This window comes from Pongo abelii, chromosome 12 (genome assembly GCF_028885655.2).
Source record: "Pongo abelii isolate AG06213 chromosome 12, NHGRI_mPonAbe1-v2.0_pri, whole genome shotgun sequence".
NCBI classification, from domain to species: Eukaryota; Metazoa; Chordata; class Mammalia; order Primates; family Hominidae; genus Pongo; species Pongo abelii.
This window is the reverse complement of record NC_071997.2, coordinates 97,967,435-97,990,859: the sequence shown is the minus strand read 5'-3', so window position 1 is coordinate 97,990,859 and position 23,425 is coordinate 97,967,435. Positions and strand designations below refer to the sequence as shown.

The 23,425-nt window shown below is 34.0% G+C and overlaps 1 long non-coding RNA gene across 1 annotated transcript in view; it reads left to right on the top strand.

Annotated features, from left to right (window-relative positions):
- The first annotated feature begins 823 nt into the window (after positions 1 to 823).
- LOC129057595 (uncharacterized) overlaps positions 824 to 23,425 on the top strand; it is a 50,803-nt gene continuing 28,201 nt past the window's right edge. The window contains exons 1-5 of the long non-coding RNA XR_008522234.1: positions 824 to 1,020; positions 1,654 to 1,716; positions 3,804 to 3,870; positions 8,538 to 8,594; positions 23,176 to 23,259. This is a non-coding gene — a long non-coding RNA (uncharacterized LOC129057595). The remainder of the gene's footprint in view (positions 1,021 to 1,653; positions 1,717 to 3,803; positions 3,871 to 8,537; positions 8,595 to 23,175; positions 23,260 to 23,425) is intronic.

Sequence of the window (23,425 nt, the reverse complement as noted above, 5' to 3'; positions counted from 1 at the left end):
TCAGAAGTCTGTGCCACTGGATAGCATATCCTTATAAGGCCATGCTTGCTATAATTACCCATTAACAGATATCACTCAACATGGTAACTTAAGAAAGAATGAATAGCATGTCCTTGTAAGGCCATGCTTGCTATAATTACCCATTAACAGATATCACTCAACATGGTAACTGTCAGGCCTCTGAGTCCAAGCTAAGCCATCATATCCCCTGTGACCTGCACATATACATCCAGATGGCCTGAAGCAACTGAAGATCCACAAAAGAAGTGAAAATAGCCTTAACTGATGACATTCCAACATTGTGATTTGTTCCTGCCCCACCCTAACTGATACGATATATTCTCCCTCACCCTTAAGAAGGTACTTTGTAATATTCTCCCCACCCTTGAGAATGTACTTTGTACGCCTATTCCAAATCTATAAGAACTAATGATAATCCCACCACCCTTTGCTGACTCCTTTTTTGGACTCAGCCCGCCTGCGCCCAGGTGAAATAAACAGCCTTGTTGCTCACACCAAGCCTGTTTGGTGGACACTCTTCACACGGACACGCATGACAGTAACACCAGGAGATTCCCCAAGGACTATCTTAAAGTTTAGACATAATTCTTCTTAACCCCATCAGGTAGTAGCATTCCTAGCTCTTCATGATAATCAAGTTCTATTATTCTTGCTAATATAGTAACTTTGTTTGTTTTGCTTGCTGGTCTTTTGGCAGGAGGAGCATCAGATAATTAGGCAGCAGTCCAACAATTAGGTTTTGTGGAACTTTTACTATGTCATCTATTTATTGGAATTCCCCCTGGATACCAGGACCCCCTCCAGCAGAGCTTAAAGTTATAGTGACAGGAAGTACAAATTCCATATGTGGATCCCTGGAAGTGTGATGAGAGGAACCACTGTTTCCAAGATCTATTTATTCTATTTATCAGGCCTATAAAATCATGTAATGACCATGGCTTCAACTAGACTCTACATCTTGAATCACAGAACTCAATGAATGGCATCAACTACAAGCTGGTATTCTGCTATACATTTAATAGGCCATTTTAATATTCTATTAGTCTAGCAGCTTCTAAGTGATGAGGGATATGGGGGGACTGGAGGATCCCGTGCTCACTTCCTTTTCTGCAAAAGGAGCTCTTTGATCCAAGGCGACATGGTATGGGATCCAATGACAATAAATCAGTTATTCTGTGAACCCTGATCAAAACTTGACTAAACTTTTGACAGGTTTTTTCCTGACCACAGACTCCTCACCTTTCTTTTCGTAGAAAATTTACATTAGAAAACAGATGTAAATTTTCTCCAGCCTCTTGCAAGGTTTACAGTCCAGTTCTTTGAGGTCCTGGGAGTCATCCTTTTGAAATGCAATCATCAAAGAAGATAGTGCTCCAATCTCCTAGTCTCTGTGGGAGGGTGGGAACCTAACTTCAGTAAACTAAGTACCAATTAGCAAACACAGAAGGCCTGATCATATTGACCCACTTTCCCACTAAAATGTCTAGTACTTTCCACCAGCTCACCGCAGTGCTTAAAAACTCTCTGGTCTTTTGTTTTAGTAGAGTTGAGTCCAATCTCTTTCATCTATTGCAATAGTGTTGAATAAAGTCTTCCTTGCCTAACTTGTCCTGTGTATTTTTTCTCTGACAGCCTTCAGAGAGTGTTATTGTCCAAGACACTGAAAAATAGAAAGACAACCATCACCTAGAAAATGTAAGAATCTCAGTAAAGATGAATCATTGTTCTGCCACCATGGAAGGCAGCTAGTTGTAGTCAATTAGCCAAAAAGTACCTGGTTGGTTTCCTTGAGGGGATGGCATATGTATTAATCCAGATCCAGTCAGGACGTAGAAACCATAGCAACAATTTAAACAAGAAAAGTTAATGTAAGGTATTATTAACTACTAACAGGAGTGTTGCATTTGTAAGACTGAGAGAGAAAGAACAAGGAAGGAATAAGAACTTAGAAGAGACACCATCTCCCAGCCTGAGAATCAGATCTTATTAGAAAGAGTGTGGCTACCCCAAAAATATGCAAAAAATCAGTGGGGAAGAAGTTTGCTGGAACATGTGGGCTTGGATTGTTGGGTAGGAAAGTCATGTGGGGTGATCAAAAAATTACTACAGAGTGTTTGCCACTAGGTCTCTGGCACACTAATTTCCTAGTAGCTACATCACAGGAAAACAAAAGTACACCAGTACCAAGGAGAGAAGCCCCTTCCTCTTACTATAACCTTTCAATGTCCTTCCACTGCCCCCTGTTGACAAAGCTTAACATTGCACCAGCTGGCAAAGGAGAAATGTTCACGGGATTAAGGGCCAGTATCACAGATCAGGTCAAAGAAAGATGAACTAGGAGTTTATAGACAATGAATTAATAACCAGTGTCATATCAAGGGGTCAGTGTTGGTCTAAATTTCTGACTGGTCACACATTCAGTAACAGCACTGGCTGCTTAGTGAGAAGGAGCCCATAGTGAAAGTCCCACATGTGGCCTGACTTTCTCCAGTGCTGGCAACTACAATTGTGAGATTATATGCGAGCACTGGAGTGGCTGAAGTCATAGGGTGGCTAGCCACTGTTAGATGAGTCTTTCTAACCTAGTTGTCTATGCTTTCTCTATGATGAATGTTGGTGGGCACCACCATGAGACACAAAAATCCTCACATTTTATTTACTTTCTCATAGAAAAATCTGCGTACTTTTCTTCAAATATCTGCGCTTCCAGTCTTACTCTGTACGGTTTTTTTTTTTGTTTTTTTTTTTTTTGACTGAGTCTAACTCTGTCATCAGGCTGGAGTGCAGTGGTAAAATCTCAGTTCACAGCAACCTCTGCCTCCTGGGTTCAAGTGGTTCTCCTACCTCAGCCTCCCAAGTAGCTGGGACTACAGGCATGTGCCACCACACCCAGCTAATTTTTTTGTATTTTCAGTAGAGATGAGGTTTCACCATGTTGGCCAGGATGGTCCTGATCTCCTGACCTTGTGATCTGCCCGCCTCGGCCAGATCCCAAAGTGCTGGGATTACAGGCATGAGCCGCTGCACCCAGCTGGTTCTTGACAAAAAAACTAGGTCATTCATCTCTACCCCAAAATTTATTAATACCCTCAGTGCAAGCGTCTTCTTCTACATCAAAGTGACAACCTAAAGCTTTGTTCGAAATTCTGTCCATTAGTAAGATTTTCCCTCAATGCTGTTTTCTGAAGCCATTTCTATTTTTGGCTGGTATCAATACATTGGTTTATAGTAACTAGCCTCTTCATAAATCTGGGCCAGATTTACATCCACAGGCTGGACATAAGGAATTCCATATGAAGTCATAGCTGTGAGCTGAGGGTGAGATATTGGAACAACAGAATTTGGTACTTGGAGTCTTGGTCACCTCTTTTTGTAACTTACTTGTCATCTCTGAATTTATGTCTCTGAATTCTGATTAGGCTGTAGGCCTAATCTCTTGTCATTGCTATCATATGGTGCATTTATATTGTGCCTATACAACTTCATTATTTGATAGGTTGGTAATTCCCAATTTATGATTAGTAGCACCAATAGTATCCTTAATAGTCACTTGATATACTGGCACTGGACACTTAGTCCCTTTGAGGTTAAGCTATGAGTTAATAACCAAATACTTATCAGTCAACTTTTTTTTAAACTGTGATTATGAAGATAAGGTCCATAAAGAGAAAAGCTAAGTCTGTCTCATATACTAAGCCTAGTCATCATGAATATTAAAGTTAGGCACATAGTAGGTTTTCCGTAAGTATTTGTTGTACTTACGGAATTCCTTTGTATTCTAGAGTAACTTCATGGAATTCCTTTGATGATGAGAGATTTAAATCAGTGCCATAAGTCAGCCGATAACAGGTAATACTTTTTCAATTAGACAATATAAGCATAGCTCAGAATTCAGGTTGTCCTATTTTGCAGCAGCATCAGGAGAAGAGGAGGAACAAGGAAATGAGGAGGAAGAGGTAAAGGAGAAGATAGTATTTTTCGTATCTAAGACTAAGATTTCAACATGCCGTATTCACAGTGTTCAAAGGGTGATACCAAACACAGTCAGTGTGGGAGAAGGAGGAGTGTGCTTATTATTTTATCTAGATGTCACTGCTATTTTTAATGAATCAACTTGCTACTTTATTAGAATATGAAATATTTCTTTTGTCTTAAATTTATATATGCTGGTGCAAAACTTCTTGAGAATTATAAAATGACTATGACCAGTTGTAGAGTCATTTTCAGAATCTATAGCTTCTGATTCCAGAAACGAAATGCTATTAAACATTAGCAATTAAAGATGCAGTTGTTGTTACTGACCTAAATTCACCAGTTGTAGTGATATTAGCATAAAGATTTACAACATTTTTGTGAAACAATAAGCTGTGACTATGTCAAGATGGGTCTGGGAGATAAAAGGCAAATACCCTTTCCATTTCACTTTATGAAGTTGCTTTACAAGGTTTCAATTAGATCTTTCTTTTTACCCCTGAGAGAAGCTAACAAATGTATTGCATTAATTATGGTTTCAAGACAGGATCATGACAGCCAAAATTATAAAATTACAGTCATTGCAGCTGTGTAGGCTCTACTTCTCTCATTCTGTGTGCCTGTAGAGTTGGAATGTAACTTTACAACTGATACCTTAAGAGGCAGTGCAAATGCAGAACAAATATGCTGGGCAGAGCTAGAGAAAGAGAAGTGATAAAGCCAAAGAACATTGTCTGATTAATCAAACAAATGATTGAATGTGGCTTATAATATTTAAAATGCAAGACTTTTTTAATCCATTGATTACCATTTGAAGTATATTCATGTTTTTTAAAAACAGAACAAGATTATATTTCAATATATAATTTCTGTACAGCCAAAAAGTAAAACACCACAGTAAAATAAATGGGAAAAACATAATATTTAAAATGCTTGACTAAATGTTAACATCCTTAATCATAAATGAACTCTTAGAAATCAGTAACAAAGAGATTAATATTACAAGGGAAATGAAAAGAAAAAGAAAAGAGGAAAATGAAATAGCACAAATGACTTATAAGTCTACGTAAAGATGATATAGCCTAACATTAATAGGTAAAAGGCAATTTCATTATAAATTATATTATCAATGCTTACAAATATTGATACCTAATGTTTGTACAGCTGTAGAAAATGAGGAATTCTCAAATACTGGGAAAACTTACTCCTGTCATGAAAAATTTACTCAAAATATAGATTTTGCATATTCTTTGCCCTGGCAGTTTCAATCCATAGGAATCATTCCAACAAAGTAGTTGGATGAATTTATATATATATATATTTATATATATATATTTATATATATATTTTTATATATATATATTTATATATATATTTTTATATATATATATTTTTATATATATATATTTATATATATATATATATATAAATGTTTACTACATAGAAAATGTGTAAGTGATGTATGATCTCCCAAGTAACCACTTAGGTATCAACTGGTTTATAAAATAAGAGATTGGGAGGTGGAATTAGAAAGAAAAAAGGCACTTAAGTAAAAATACTAGATTTCACAACATTCTATGTCCTTTGAATTCTTAAAAAATATCATGTTTTAATGAATCAGTTTTATATTTACATTGCGATAAGTAAAACTTATATGCATTTTATACTTAGGAAAGCACTGAGATGAAACCTTTTTAATTCCACCAGCCTGTCTCCTTTGTTCAATAATGTATATCCATGCTTCTATCAAATTTAGTTTTAGTTTTTCACATGTATGCGTATATGCTTGTATACACACATGCATACATGAAGTGGGAAAGAGCTATCTCTGAATATATATTGTTGTATTTGTGTGTGTTTTTGTGTGTATTTGCATATGTGTGTTTGTGTGTGTGTATGTGTGTGTGCATGTAGGTGTGGAACTTTTAACTATGAGTCCACAGAACTGTCCCAAATCACAATACAGCTATTTGAAAATAGGAAGGATTCGCATGGTCATTTATTATTTCCCTTAATATTTTTTTAATCTAAAAACTAATTGAATGCCTCTTCTGAAAAATATATTATGCCAATAATACACCTTATGACTAAGGCAGTCACGAGAGTAAATTTTCACATTATTATTTAAAAAGCTATTGTCTGTAGAAAAGAAAAGCCATGCATATCTTATCTCTCTTAATATGGGTAGTATTTTAAAGAACGCTGTCACAGCATTTTCTAAATCCAGAAAATAAAATTTGTTAGAAATATCCATATTTGAGGATATTGTATAAAAACATGATTAAAGTTTTAAAATGAAATTTATCAAGTGATCCAGATCCACTTAGGTAACTAGCTAATGCCATAGATCAAAAGCACTTGCAGGCAGAGATAACAAGTTGTGAGCTAATTTTATATATTCAAAAGGAATGATTTTATTTTTGATGAAATAAAATTTAAAAAATAATGTGCAATCAATTAAAAATCATAATATGCAGGAGACAGACTTAGTAGTATTACATTTAATAATCAAGGCAATGCTTTCTGAAATACCAAACTTGTAGAATAAATCATATTTATAGCATGAATAAATTAGGAAATAAGTGACTGAAAGAGTAGGTTAATTAAAATTAGTGCATTTTCTGAACTGGAAAAAGAAATACCTTGGTGAGCTAATCTATCAGAGTCTGGCAGTGATTTCAGCTAAAGTAATCAAAGCAGATGGGCATTCAGAAATGACCCCAAAATACTTTATTTTTATGGTCATATACTGAGTCACAGAGCTTACCATATTATCTTTATTCAAAACATTATTATCACATGATGAATATTTGTGCAGACTAAATATTAATAGCATAACTTCTTGAGAATTAGGCAAGTTATCTATTATACCTTTCTTTCATCTCATTTTCCTCACTTATGAAATAAAGATAATAATAATACTCATCTCCTATGATTTTTTAAAAAATTGAATCAAATAATACATACGATAGAACATTGGCACAGACCAAAGCTTTCAATAAATGAAAACTAGTATGTTTTAAAATGTTAGCTGTGCTTTGACGTTTCTGGTATAGCCCCCCTTAAAGACGTTTTTAGATGCAGAACACAATTATGTAAATTTTGTTTCATTTTATGGTGTTTGCGTTTATAACAGCTTTGCAAGCAGTTAAATAGATTACAACTAAGTAGACTATGCTAATCTAATCAAAGAGGCAACCGAACTAGGCTTCTGTTTTTCTTTTCTTTAGCAGTTTTAGCTATACGAAAATTATCCTCTTCAAGGTCTTTCAGGAAAGCTTTTCCACTGTTGGAGCACTTTTAATAAATGGGGTTTTGCTTAAGGAAAGAAAATTAACAAGAGACCTCAAAGAAAATTCACTTCATAAAGGATATAGACTTTCAGATGACATAGCTCCTTACAGGGAGTTTGGAGATGGAGAAGAGTCAGCTGGGAAATAAAACGTCAGCTGGGAAAAAAAAAAGAGTCAGCTGGGAAAAAAAATAAAACATGATTCAGGGACTAAAAATGAAATCTGTAATTGGAAAAGGTCTACAAGATCATTATGTCTTTTGAATTGCAAACACCAGGTTAATAACTTATGGGAAAGATGTTTTGGAGTATGCAGACAACAGGTGATCTAATGCTTCTATTTGTTCCTATATGATCAGAGGTCCTAGTTCACATTGCTTATTAATCGGAAAGAAGATTTTCAATTTATCGGCCTTACTCCTGACCTTTCATTCCCTTGAAACTAAAGAATCCCACATGTTGGTATTGCAAAATGAGAAAACTTCATTTACAGTTAGATCTGATTTTATATAGCATATTATATATAGCATATTGTGTTTTAATTTTGTTTTTAGTAGGGGGAGTGGGAGAAGGATGCTGTAACATTCACAAAGATCAAGAATACATGTTATAGACAAACAGGTTTAATTCCTACAAGTGACATATGCTATGTGACTCTGGGCACATATTCTTTAATGTTAAGGCCTGTTCCTTATTTGTTATTTAATCAATAGCACCCACCACACAGTGTGTATGAAACAATCACACAAGAAATGCATATTGAAAAAGCAAATGGTATTTTTTAACTTCATGTTCTCTTTCCTATTTAAAATGGGAATAAAAATTCTTTATAAATTTGTGGGAATTAAATAATGTGCACTAAACACTGGATAGAGAATGTACCTGACATATGGTAAGTCCTCAATCAATAGTAGCTTTTATTATTTGTATTAAAAATATTCAACTGCATGACAAGATTTTTTTTGTACAGAGAGAACTATTACTGCTTTAAACATCAGGCCTGTCAGGAATTTATATCATTTACTATTATTTTATTTATATACAAATTTGTCAATTATTTTGATATACATTAGAAAATAAATTTTTTTATCACTGGATAACTATGACAGAGTTTTAGGTTAGCATTTTTATAGTTTGGTTGTATTTGGAACAGATTTGATACAGATAAATCTTGAAAACCTAAATTGAGAAAGAAGTTTAATCCCAGGAAACATTTTTGTCCCTTTTTTTACTTTTCCTTCCTTAAATACAGTGGGAATTTAGATAGAAGTGCCAAATGCAGTTCCGTATATTGGGATAAAATTGCCTGGTAAGAAGTTATTTTTCTTCCTACCAATCATTTGCTTCCTGGATTTTAATCTATGAAAGTCATCCCAACTGTCCCTTCTTTTTATTATCATACTCTTTCAATCAAAGTACTCACTAGATTTGATACAGTTTAATTTGAAACCTTAATCAAGCATTGGGTTCATTTCTATGCCATCTTTTTGATTGTCAACATGGCTTCTAAGTGTCTTTGAGAACTGGATTGGGAAAAGCCAGCCATTTCTGAAGTCTCCTTATAAGAATTTTCTTTATCTGTTTATTATATAAAGTGCAATTTGTAACTAAGCTGTCCTGTATTTCTTTTGCTGACAGCACTTCCAGCCAGCGAAACAGTTCAGGACCATGACTTCATCCGATACTCACTGATTACCGAGTACAGGATGATGATTTTTAACTCCAAATCAGCACTAGCTCCCTGATGACTCTAATTCCAGTAATAGCAATATTGCTTCAACAAAAAAAGAAGGACCATCTGAGACCTTCTACATTTATTCTCATACATTAGCTTATCCTGAAGTGTTCAAAAACCTTTGGTGGAGGAGATAGTGGAGGAAAGGAATAATATTTTATTTTTATTAAACTAAAGGTATATTCAGAGGCACTCCTGTTGGCTTAATGGAAAAGGATATGACTCATTAGTAGCTTTTTTTATTGGTAATTTTGGGTACCAGCAGAGGAACAGTATAACTTCTATTCTCTGAGAGCGGAAGTTGATTTATGCTCCTTTTGCCAAGAGAACAGCTCCCCGGGAGGAAAGTCTTTTCTACCATGCCTGTTGGCATTATTGCTTTGTCAGTACAGACCTACTTTCTCCACATAGCCTCTAATAGCCCTGAACTTACTGATCTGATAGCCAGGTTCTATCACCTGAGACAACTCTGGATCTTTTAAACTTCTGAGTCCACAACCCTAAAGAAAAAAAAATATTATTCTAGGGAAAAATTAGGTCTAGTCCCTTGGGTCTATCAATTTTGGCTAAAGTAATATGATTATATAAAATCATAATACCTCCAATAGGAACCAGATGAATGTAAGGGGGAGAGGAGAAGTCTTTTGGCAGTTTGTCATGTTTTGTACAGTGTCTCACTTCCACACCCTCTCTTCCCAATTAGAATTGTCAATTTCTGCATAGAATGGTAAAATAATCTATTTTGGGCTACCAGAAAACTATTACCGCACCTCAGCTTGACCTTGTTTGTTAATGTCCCCTTACTGAGTCTAGAAAGTGGTGGTATCTGAGTCCTTAATCATTCAAATTTCTCCGCTGTGTATTAAATTGCAGAACTTACAAAACATATCAACTAGTTTTCAAATCCTGATCCAGGGAATTTCTGGTATTGATTCTAGGTTTAAAATTGCACCCTGTTTCTCTAGATCCCATTTTACAATTGATCTTTAAGTGACAATTTGACACATAGTAGCTCTTCATATAACCTACGTTCATATTACTTCCTAGTATTTTGTAACCGTGGTAGGAGAAATTGTCAACCATTTCAATGAACTACAAAGAAATAGATGTACAGAAAAAGTTAAGGAAAAAATATACCAGAAATCTTCCACTAAAAAACAGGCAGATGAATCTGTACAAGATTGTGGTACAAAACTAGCATGCACATTGGGAATCCTAAATCAAAAGCTCTTTACTTAGTTTAAGTTCTTGGGACTTACCACTAATGAGACTTGAAATTCCTTCAAAATTTAGTATAGAATAAAAATCAGATTTCCAGGAAGACTTGTCAAAAATATCTAAGCAATTGAATCAGAAACCTATTGGATTATTTTCTCTTAAGTAGAATACATTATTTCTTTCCATAAATAGACAACATAACCACCTGTTAACAATGATTCAATTAATTCAATCAATAGAGTCAGTCTTGCTTTGAGGATCAAAACTAAGCCAAAACCAAACAACGCTCAAAATAATGTTTTCCCCACAATAACAGAATATTTGTACCTTAACTTGTTATAAACATACTAAAAGTAATATGCCATATTAATTAGTCTATGATGTCACAATTTTTGATGACTCATTCCTTTTTAATTTTTTTTTACTTTGGCCTCATCTTTATTCTTACAAGTCTAAAACTCAAAATTAATAAGAGAGTGGTAAATCAATGATAAAAATACCAAAATTGTAATTGTTTCTTACATCATATACAAAAATCAACTCAAGATGGATTTAAGACCTAAATGTAAAGCCTAAACTATAAAAACCCTGGATGATAACCTAGGAAATTCTGGACATAGGACCTGGCAAACATTTCATGATGAAGATGCCAAAAGCGACTGCAACAAAAACAAAAAAATTGACAAATGGGACCTAATTAAAGAGCTTCTGCACCATAAAAATAACCATTAAGAGAGTAAACAGACGACCTACAGAATGGGAAAAAATATTTTCAAGCTATGCATCTAACAAATGTCTAATATACAGGATCTATAAGGAACTTAAATCTACAAGCAAAAACAACCCGCTTAAAAAGTGAGCAAGGACATGAACAGACACTTTTTGAAAGAAGACATACAAGTGGCAAACAAGCATATGAAAAGAAAATCTCAACATCACCAATCGTTAGAGAAATGCAAGGAGATACCATCTCACACTAGTCACAATGGCTATTACTAAAAAGTAAAAAAATAACAGATGCTGGAGAGGTTGTGAAAAAAAGGGAATGCTTATACACTTCTGATTGAAATGTAAATTAGTTCAGTCACTTTGGAAAGCAGTTTAAGGATTTCTCAAAAAACTAAGAATTACCATATGACCCAGCAATCCCATTATAGAGAAATATAAATCATTCTACCATAAAGTCACATGTATGTGTACATTCATCACGGCACTATTCACAATAACAAAACCATGGAATTAACCTAAATGCCTATCAATAGTACACTGGACAAATAAAATAATGTGGTACTTATACACCATGGAATACTATGCAGCCATAAAAAATGAGATCATGTACTTTGTGGGAACATGGATAAAGCTGGAGGCTGTTATTGTACACCAACTAACGCAGGGACAGAAACACAAATACTATATGTTCTTACTTATAAGTGGGAGCTAAATAATGAGTACATATGAACACAAAGAAGAGAACAACACACATCAAGGCCTACTTGAGGGTGAAGGGTGGGATGAGGGTGAGGATCAAAAACTATGTATCAGATACTGATTACTGGGGTGACAAATGATCTGTACACAAAACCACTGCAACATGCAATTTACCTATATAAGGACATGCACATGTACCCCTGAACCTAAAATAATAGTAAAGAAAAAGAAAATAGTTACAATAAATTCCATAATATTACTTTACTTTCAAGTCTCTAGGTATTAAATATGAGTTAAGTGGATTCTTTACCTATTGGTTCCATCATGTGTGCTTGTTTATTTTCTTGTATGACAGTTTATAAGAAGCATGATTAATTTTTGAATAAAAAACTCCCTGAAGCTTTGTAGAAAAAAGAATAATATTTTACTGTTTTAAGCAGTATTTAATCTAAACAAACTTTTTATTTATTTAGACACAGGGTCTTGCTGTCATCCAGGCTGGAATGCAGTGGTGGATCATTGCTCACTGCAGCCTCAAATTCCTAGGCTCAAGCATTCTTCCCACTTCAGCCTCCCAAGTAGCTGGGACCAAAGGAGTGCACCACCACATCTGGCTAATTATTATTATTGTTACTATTATTTGTAGATTCAGAGTCTCACTATGCTGCCCAGGCTGGTAACTCCTGGCCTCAAATTATCCTTCTGCCTTCGCCTCGCAAAATGCTGCTATAACAGGAATGAGCCACCACATCCAGCCTAAACAAACATACAAAAACAATACTTACAGATTCAAGAGATGAGATTGATTAATCTCAAAAGTTCCACCGTGGCAAAAGCCCCATGGGGACTGGAATTTAGTCTATTGGTTTCTATGTTGTATGCCTATTGTCCTAAACAGAACCTTGGGGCATCATTTCTTATCTCTCATTTAAAAAAGAGGATGCTTCTAAATTTTCACAGCACACTTTATGTTTGCTGTAGGTTTTTGGAAGCTTCCCTTTATCTTTATATTGGAATGCGTGTCTTGTTTTTTACATATTAAACCTTTATCTGCTTTATATACCTTCTCCCACTCTGTCAGCCACCCATATCTACATTGTTTTCTGTGTCTTTTATTGACAAGCAGTCTGTATTTTCAGTGTAACTGCATTCATTAAATTTTTGTCTTTGATTTTGAAGTTTTGTTTTTCAAGCACTTTTCTGCCTATATATAAGATATTTGATTTCTTTTTCTCCTATTTTCTTATAGTTTATCTTTCACATTTAGATCTTTAATTCATCAAACTACTTTTGAATGTGCTGTTAATTAGGCATCCACTTTTATTCTCTTCCTGGAAGAGTTTATGCCTATAAACTAATTCGTTCTTTTCCCATTATTTTCGACTCTCCCATTGTTATATATGGGTTTCCATACAAACTAACAAATTTGAAAATCTAGAGAAAAATTGTAATTTCCTAAAAATAGATAATGCCAATGTTTCCTCAGTAACTGTAAGTTTTAAACAAAATTAAAATAAAATTTAGAAGCATCCTCTTTTTAAAATGAGAGATAAGAAATGATGCCCCAAGGTTCTGTTTGGGACAATAGGCATACAACATAGAAACCAATAGACTGAAATTCAGTCCCCATGGGGCTTTTGGCATGGTGGAACTTTTGAGATAATCAGTCTCATCTCTTGAATCTGTAAGTATTGTTTTTGTATGTTTGTTTAGGCTGGATGTGGTGGCTTATTCCTGTAATAGCAGCATTTTGCGAGACCAAGGCAGAAGGATAATTTGAGGCCAGGAGTTACCAGCCTGGGCAGCATAGCAAGACTTGTTACTACAATTTAGTAACAAAGCAAAAGCCAGGGAGAAAAGATTTTGAAGTTAGTTGACACAATTTTCAAATAATATTAAATTCCTACAAAATAGGAATTTAATATTATTTAATAAATTCCTACAAAATAGGAATTTAATATTATTTAATAAATTCCTATAAAATAGGAATTTAATATTATTTAATAAATTCCTACAAAATAGGAATTTAATATTTAATAAATTCCTACAAAATAGGAATTTAATATTATTTAATAAATTCCTACAAAATAGGAATTTAATATTATTTAATAAATTCCTACAAAATAGGAATTTAATATTATTTAATAAATTCCTACAAAATAGGAATTTAATATTATTTAATAAATTCCTATAAAATAGGAATTTAATATTATTTGAAAATTTGTGTCAACTAACTTCAAAATCTTTTCTCCCTGGGTTTTGCTTTGTTACTAAATCGTAGTAACAAGTCTTGCTATGCTGTGCAGGCTGGTAACTCCTGGCCTCAAATTATCCTTCTGCCTTGGCCTCACAAAATGCTGCTATTACAAGAATAAGCCACCACATCCTTGACAAACCTGACAAAAAGAAGAAATGGGGAATGGATTCCCTATTTCATAAATGGTGCTGGGAAAACTGGCTAGCCATATGTAGAAAGCTGAAACTGGATCCCTTCCTTACACCTTATACAAAAATTAATTCAAGATAGATTAAAGACATGTTAGACCTAAAACCATAAAAACCCTAGAAGAAAACCTAGGCAATACCATTCAGGACATAGGCATGGGCAAGGACTTCATGTCTAAAACACCAAAAGCAATGGCAACAAAAGCCAAAATTGACAAATGGGATCTAATTCAACTAAAGAGCTTCTGCACAGCAAAAGAAACTACCATCAGAATGAACAGGCAACCTACTGAATGGGGGAAAATTTTCGCAACCTACTCATCTGACAAAGGGCTAATATCCAGAATCTACAATGAACTCAAACAAATTTACAATAAAAAAACAACCCCATCAACAAGTGGGTGAAGGATATGAACAGACACTTCTCAAAAGAAGACATTTATGCAGCCAAAAAAACACATAAAAAAATGCTCATCATCACTGGCCATCAGAGAAATACAAATCAAAATCACAATGAGATACCATCTCACACCAGTTAGAATGGCAATCATTAAAAAGTCAGGAAACAACAGGTGCTGGAGAGGATGTGGAGAAATAGGAACACTTTTACACTGTTGGTGGGACTGAAACTAGTTCAACCATTGTAGAAGTTGATGTGGCGATTCCTCAGGGATCTAGAACTAGAAATACCATTTGACCCAGCCATCCCATTACTGGGTATATACCCTAAGGATTATAAATCATGCTGCTATAAAAACACATGCACACATATGTTTATTGCAGCACTATTCACAATAGCAAAGACTTGGAACCAACCCAAATGCCCATCAATGATAGACTGGATTAAGAAAATGTGGCACATATACACCATGGAATACTATGCAGCCATAAAAAATGATGAGTTCATGTCCTTTGTAGGGACATGGGTGAAACTGGAAACCATCATTCTCAGCAAACTATTGCAAGGACAAAAACACAAACACCACCTGTTCTCACTCATGGGTGGGAATTGAACAATGAGAATACATGGACACAGGAAGGGGAACATCACACACCGGGGACTGTTGTGGGGTGGGGGTAGGGGGGAAGGATAGCATTAGGAGATATACCTAATGCTAAATGACAAATTAATGGGTGCAGCACACCAACATGGCACATGTATACATATGTAACAAACCTGCACATTGTGCACATGTACCTTAAAACTTAAAGTATAATAATAAAAAATAAATAAATTCCTATTTTATACAAGTTGTCTGACAAAATGCAGTAAAAGACAAAGATGCCTAGTTCATTTTATGAAGCTAGTGTGTTTTTGATTACCATAAAGATAATGACAATATAAGAAACGTATAGGCTTATTTTACATAGGAATACACACACACACACTTAGGAATGTATGTGTAGCATTAAATATTTGAATATATATATGATTAGATATTAAAATATACACATGTAGCATTAAATCTTTTTTCTTTTTTTTTTTTGAGATGAAGTTTTGCTCTTGTTGCCCAGGCTGGAGTGCAGTGGCACGATCTCGGCTCACCGCAACCTCTGCCTCGCGGGTTCAAGCGATTCTCCTGCCTCAGCCTTCCGAGTAGCTGGGATTACAGGCATGTGTTACCACGTCCTGCTAATTTTTGTATTTTTAGTAGAGACAGGGTTTCTCCCTATTGGTAAAGCTGGTATCAAACTCCCAACCTCAGGTGATCTGCTTGCCTCAGCTTCCCAAAGTGCTGGGATTACAGGTGTGAGCCACCGCACCCGGCCGGCATTAAATCTTAAAATAATACATAAGCTTACCGAATTTCAAGTTTTGTCTTATAATCATAAGATTGGATGTAAATATAAGAATGATTCAGTATAAGAAAAATTTATCGATGACAGTCAACCCGTTAAAAGAGAACAATATTTTTTGTTATCTCTATAAAAATATTTTTTAGTTATCTCTAAAAAAAACACTCTTAATAAATGAAGACTAGAAGAAAACTTCCTTAACTTGATAAAAATTGTACACTAAAACGAACAGTAAACAGTATACTTCACAAGGAAATTTTAGACATACTTCTTTTACTATTGGGAACAAAGACATATTTAGCATAGTATTGGAAGTCCTGCCTAATGGTAACAGAAAGAATAATAATTAAGAAGTGCAAAGATTAGAAATGAAAATATATAGATCTCATTATATGCAGATATTATCTACCGAAGGAAAACAAAACAATAGAATAAACATACAAACAGAAAAGATTAAATGAGAGCCCTGTGAGTTGCCTGGACACAAGATATGCCTGTAAAAGGCAATAGCATTTCTCTATACTTTTTCTAAACAATTACCAACTGAAGGGATATGATTGCCTACAGCACTTTCATACACTTATTGATGATGTTGGTGTCCAGAGTAAGAAAAGCTTTGTCAGTTTTCCATTGTAAAAAGTTTGAGCTCTGTAAGCCGAGGTTTTAGCTCCTAAAGGCCCCCCTCCTCCCCCACTGCATGTGCAGGCAGCATCTAGCCTCCTTCACATTTCCTCATAGAAACTGGACTTCAAAGAATGAGTGTAAAAAACGGATATTCTGGCTAATGTTATCACTGTGTGTAATGAATTGTCCTTTGTCTCTGAACCAAGAGTCATGTGTCTTCTGCCAGCATCCATGAAACTGTGATAGGCTAACTTATTAGCTTGCATGTCAGGTAAGAATCTCATACCCTGCACAGTTCTTGACACCACCTAGAAAGCAGGACACCATTACACTAGCAACTAAAACTTTAACTCATGTAATAACTTGGCTTATCATGCATATACTATGAGGGAAAAGCTATAAAATTAAGGGTATAAAAGAAGATCTTAATTTTTAAGAGACGTTTCATGTTTTTAGAAGGGATGATTTACTATTATAAATGAATCAGTTGTTCTTAATCTGTAACTTTGATGCAATCCAATGAAATTTCAAATTTTATATTTAGATAAGCTTAAAAATGTCTATCTACAACTTCTATGGAAGAACAATTCATGAATAGTTAAACTGATCTTAAATAATTAGGAGTAAAGCAGAGGTATTTGCTAAAATAGAATTACAAAATATAACAAAATATAGTTATACAAACTGTGTGATATTGGCTCAATAACATTAGTTCAAATATGTTGCCATATATATTATATATATGATATAATACATATTATATATTCTATGGAGTAGAATAGAATACTCAGAGATATAATCTCATCCTAAAAATTGAAGTTCAGTGTCCCTGTAAAACATTAAATCATAAGTTTTATCTAAAACATTCAAATTTTTCCCAGATTACATTTAAAAGCAAAATTTAACACAAGTGCTCTTGGATTTCTTTTTGGAGTGTTCCCCTAGTCCAGTGTTGAAAAGGTAGGCTCAAGGTTTAATAGCTTAAACTAGGTAGAAAAGTATCTTGGAAAGTGTTCAGGGACTGACAAAGGGAAGCCTATAAATCAGTGTAAACACAATTGAAGTAAGCATAGTTAACCTTCAAATTGCTGTGCCTATGCTAAACTTTATAAATTTGTAATCATAGTTTTTCATAGTGCATTTCAGCATCCAGTGGTTTGTCTAAACATGGGTGGCAAACTAATCTTCCATGAGTTGAATTATATCCATATAATTAGTCTAGTCCAGAATTTAAGAAACTTGTGAAGGTGAATTTCATTAGAGAATGTTCACAACATCCCTACCACTTCATATCATCTTTATATAAAGCCACTCATTTACCTTACCTACCCAAGCTCGTGTGTGTGAATAAGATTGTAATTTTAGGTCTAAATCTGAAATGATGGGAGCTTTAATTGGTGCAAAAAATCTACCCAGGCTGGGCTCGGTGGCTCATGCCTGTAATCCCAGGACTTTGGGAGGCCAAGGCGGGCGGATCACGAGGTCAGGACACTGAGACCATCCTGGCTAACACAGTGAAATCCTGTCTTTACTAAAAATATACACACACAAAAAAAATTAGCTAGGCATGGTGGCCGGCGCCTGTAGTTCCAGCTACTCGGGAGGCTGAGGCAGGAGAATGGCATGAACCCGGGAGGCGGAGCTTGCAGTGAGCCGAGATCACCCCCCACTGTACTCCAGCCTGGGCGACAGAGAGACTCCGTCAAAAAAAAAAAAAAAAAAAAATCCTCTATCCAGACTCAGTTTTAGGATCATCTCTGTTTTAGGATTCTGAGGTGGGTCTTAGATACTTGTTTTTTTTTCATTTCAGAAATCAAATTTAACATGGAGAAGAGAATGAGTAATTTGCTTCCCTCTGAGCTTCATCCTTTTTCATGTGAATCCTGCTCACCAAGAACTTCACAATATGTTTTGCCCCAGTTATCCTCATTTTAGGCTTGGCTGTTCAGGTCCACTGGATGGAGGAATTCTACACACAGGTTATTGATCAATGTGTTTTATGAGGCAGACCCATGTTTTTGAAATGATGTCAGAATAATCTGGTCCTTTTTGCTCTGGTTAAGGTTGCATTAGATATTTTTTTTGTATGCCAAATAAATCTAAAAGCCTTAATAACACTGGTTTACATTAATAAGTCAAAATAATAGATAAAACAAATTTAAAAATTTACTGACAATTTTTACAAATATAATAAAATTCGGAAACAGTACAAGCAGCCTCAATGAATTTATTATATTTCCAATTAATCAGTGATGCCGATGCCAGGTTATTTTAATAGTATAATATGAATAGAAATCATAAAATACCTTTAAAAAAGTGATTTTTGTGAGTAAAGGAACATGCAAATTTTAAAACACTGGCCCTGTTATAAAAGTGGATCTTCCCATGAGTGTGCTTTTAAGTTGAATTCACTGCTCTGAAGGACACACAGCTGATTTACTCCAAAGAGTGTCCTTTAAATCTCTGAGGTTAACAGGAAACTTGGTAAATTGATAGTGTAGAACCTAGTGAAAGATTTGAATATAAATAGAGGTCCTCAAACTTTACTGCTGACTTTGAGGTTTGGAAATAATATTTGTCACATTATTAGAAAGCTATTGCTTTTTCAATGACAAATTATTTGGCATGTGGGGTTGTAATCATTAGACCACATTTTTTATAGTATTGATTGTTTGTGCAAACATGAGATTTAGTCAGAGTTTTATTATACATTTTTTTCCCAACCTCTCCTGCTAGATTCTATGGTGCTTTAAATATCTTTTATTTTTGACAATTGCAAGGGAAAAACAGTCACACAGAATTTCTTTGTTTTGATGTACAGAATGTAACATTTGAAGTTTAATTACAGTATCATGGTCCTTTTCTCCATTTTAATTACCCTCTATCTATAGATTTTATATCAAATGTGCCATTTTTTATATAGTTCATCCACGAGAAAGAGAAAATCATCTGATAAAATCCACTTGCTTGACCTTTACAGTTAGGCCTTTCTTGGTATTTTTAATAGCTGTGCCAGCACCTTCAGTAGTCCGTGGTGTACCTCTGTTAAACATGAAAAATTTCACAGAAGCTCTATTTCAGACAAGGTCACTCTGTGACATGATGCAGTGGGACAAAAACCAACAACAATTCATGATGTTGACTAAGTAAAGAGAAAAACCACATTACTGTACAAACCCTAAAATATCAAACATCCTTCCTTTCCAACTAAAATGAGTGACTGGTATCTATTTACAAATTACAGCTTTAAAGTTGCTCTAATCTTCTCTTCTTCCAATAAGATTTAAAAATTATGGCTCTTAAAATTATGTACAGTTCCTGATAACATTCAATGCAGACAAAAGCCTTACTTGTTTGAACCCTCCCCCAAATCACCTAACAAAAGGCAGAATCTGAAAGGACCTTGTAATAAGTCCTTTCTCATACCCTCTTACCGACAGAGCCCATAATCCCCTATGATGTATATTCCCCTTCCCTGTAATGCCCAATAAGTGCAACTTGTTTTACTGGTGTGTTTCTGCTTATCTCTTTCTAGAGGACATTCTGACCCATTCATTAGAACTTTGGTTTGTGTCCTTAAAACACATACATACACACACACACACACACACAGAGCAAAATAACCTAATAAAATCTATCAAGATATATAATAACTTCAGAGTTCATACCTAGTTATTATCTTGAGTCTCAATCAGTAAATTATTTCTAGCATACTTCAGCATTCTATATCTTCAGACACCAGAAAATTGAACTTGAAAACAAAAAGTAATTGTAGTTGTAGTCTTCAAAACTACTTTCTAAAACTGTTTAAAAAAAATCAAAAGGGAACCCAAGATAAAAAAAAAAATGTTGGTATTTTTATTCTGTCTAGAGAGAAGCTTGTCAAAAACAATAGTTCCCAAACTCTATTTCATAAATTATTGATTCTCAATTAATTATAAATTAATAATGATTCTTCACAAACTCCTGCAAAATATATGAGTGGAGGCACTTCCTAACTCATTTTATGGGGCCAGTGTTACCTTGATATGAAAACCAGACAAAGATATCACAATTTAAGAATACTATAGACTGATACATTTTATGAATATAGATGTAAAAATACTCAGCAAAATACTACAAACCCAAACCAGCAACATATAATAATTACACATCATGACCAATTATTATTTATTCCAGGAATGTAATATTGGTTTAACATTTGAAAATCAATTAACACATTATCTCTATAGAATAAAAGACAACATTCACATGATCATCTAAATAGAGAATTTAACAAATCCACAACCCTTTCATGATAATACACACTGAATAAATTAGGAACAGAGGGAAACATCCTCAATCTCGTAAAAGGTGCCTACAGCTAACATTCCACAGCTAACATTATATTTAATGGTGAGAGATTGGATACTTTCCTCCTAAGGTCAAGAACAAGACAAGAATGTGCACTCTCGATGTTTTCATTTGTGCAGGAGGTTTTAGCTTGAGCAAATAGACAAGAGAAGTAAATAAAAAGTATCTGGATTGGAAAGAAAGAAAAAAGTTCTATTTGCGGATAACATAACTTGGTATATAGAAAATCCTGAAAGATCCAGTAAATAGCTATTAAACGAATAAGTAGGTTCAGCATGGCATCAGAATACAAAATTATTATACAAAAATCAATTGTATTTTCATACTTACAAGAAACTAAACATAAAATTGAGAAAACAATTCTATTTACTATAGCAATTTAAAAATAACATTGAAATAAATATAACAAAATAAGTGCAAAATGTATACCCTGAAGTTTACAAGCCATTGTTGAAATACATTAAAGAAGATCTAAATGGAAAATAATCTATATGTATATATTTGAAAATTTAACATTGTTGAGACAATACTCACCAAATTGATCTACAAAATCAGCATAATCCCTGTCAGAATTCTAAATGACTTCTTTGTACAAATTGATAAGATGATTCTAAATTTCATACGGAATTACAAAAAATCCAGAATTGTAAAAAAAAATCTTGAAAAAGAAGAATAAATTATAAGTACTTAAATTTATTGATTTCACTACAAAGCAATGGTAATCAAGACAGTGTAATACTTGATGAAGAACAGACATATAGATTAATGGGATAAAATTGAGTCCAGATATAAGCATATACATACAGCTATTCAAATAATTTTTGATAGTTGTGCCAAGACAATTCAATAAAGAAAAAAATAGTATTTTCAACAAATAGTACTGATACAACTGGGTAGCTGTATGCAAAGGAATGAAGTTGGACCTTATCTCACACCATATACACATGTTAACTCAAAATAAGTCAAAGACATAAATGTAGGAAATAAAATTATAAAACTTTAAGAATAAAATATAAGAGTAAATCTTTGTGTCCTTCGATTTAGCAAAAGGCTATGAACTATGACTCCAAAAACTTGAGCAAGAACAAAAAAGACATAAAATAAAAATACATAAAATGAACACCATCAGAATTTAAAATTTTTGTCCAAAGGATACCATCGAAAGGGTTAAAAGACAACTTACATAATGGGAGACAATATTTGTAAATATTTTTAATGGAAAAAATGACACATGAGAAAATTCTTTACTGCTTTTTAGAAAATTATATCTAGAATATACAAAGAAGTTAAAAGACTCCAAAAACAAAAAGACAAATAACCCGATTTTAAAATAGACAAATTACCTATATAGTATTTTTTCAAGGAATTTATGACTATTATTATGAGTTTACATACTGAATGGTATAAATATGATGATGTAAATAAATATTTGAATCAAAGAAGTCACAAGAATACATATGTTATGATTATACTATGTAATTTACAAAAACAGGCCAACTTGATGTACTGTGACAGAAGTCAGGACAGCCGGTACTCTTGGTAGGATAGAAACTGGAAGCCATCACAGAAGTGCTGCTCATGGTGCTGGTAATGTCTTTTTTCTTGATATTGGTGCTGTTACAGAGATGTCTATTTCATAAAAAGTCATTGAGCTGTACACTTAGGTACATGTGTCTGCATATATACTTACATCAGTGAAAGTATTACCAGTAGATGCTAATAGATGTTTTGTAAGTTTTCTGAATCACATTAAGCTTAAGAAACACCCACACATATTAACAGTGTGTTTTTTCATTTGATTATATGTGTTTTTGTTTTCTTATTTTAAATGTATAATATGCTGTTTTCTAGAAGAGATTGGTGCATTTCAGTGGATAAACAAAAGTATAGCAAGACAGATGAAAACAAAGAAAAGTTGAGATAGAAAATAGAACCATATTGAGCACAGTTATTACTGGTTTTTGTATATGATTTGCATTTTTCCACCGGCTTCTGTCTTTTTTTTGTATGTCTCATTAAGTACTTCTATCTGTTATTCAGCCGAATGTACAGATACTTAATAATCAGGAAAATAAATGGAGCATCTTTAGTCTGCTCACTGTTAGAATTTTGCCTATTTTGTATTTGCCCAAGTAAAATCTAAAGTATCTCCTTTGGCTGTTTTCTAAATTTCTTCCACTTGTCAATTTGTTATACTACCATGAGTGTCAAATAATATGCTATTAAGGAAAACCTCATCAAAACAGTGTTGATATCTTAGACTGCTAAACTGTGCTTTCTTTCTTTCCAGGCTATAAGTTCAGAGTTTCTGCTGCTGCAACTTTACAACTGAATCAGCTTGAAAAAGATTAAGTATATGGCCAAGGCTCGTTTTGTAAGTAGCATCTATTATTCAGATTAAAAAAAATGAAAGAATGATAACTTAAAGCACCTCCATCATAGGCTGAGTGCAGGGAGAATTCAGCTGTCATTTTGCATAAAGCTGGATCATCACTGCATTTAATCTTCATTTATCTTTGTACCTTTCTTTAGTCTATCTG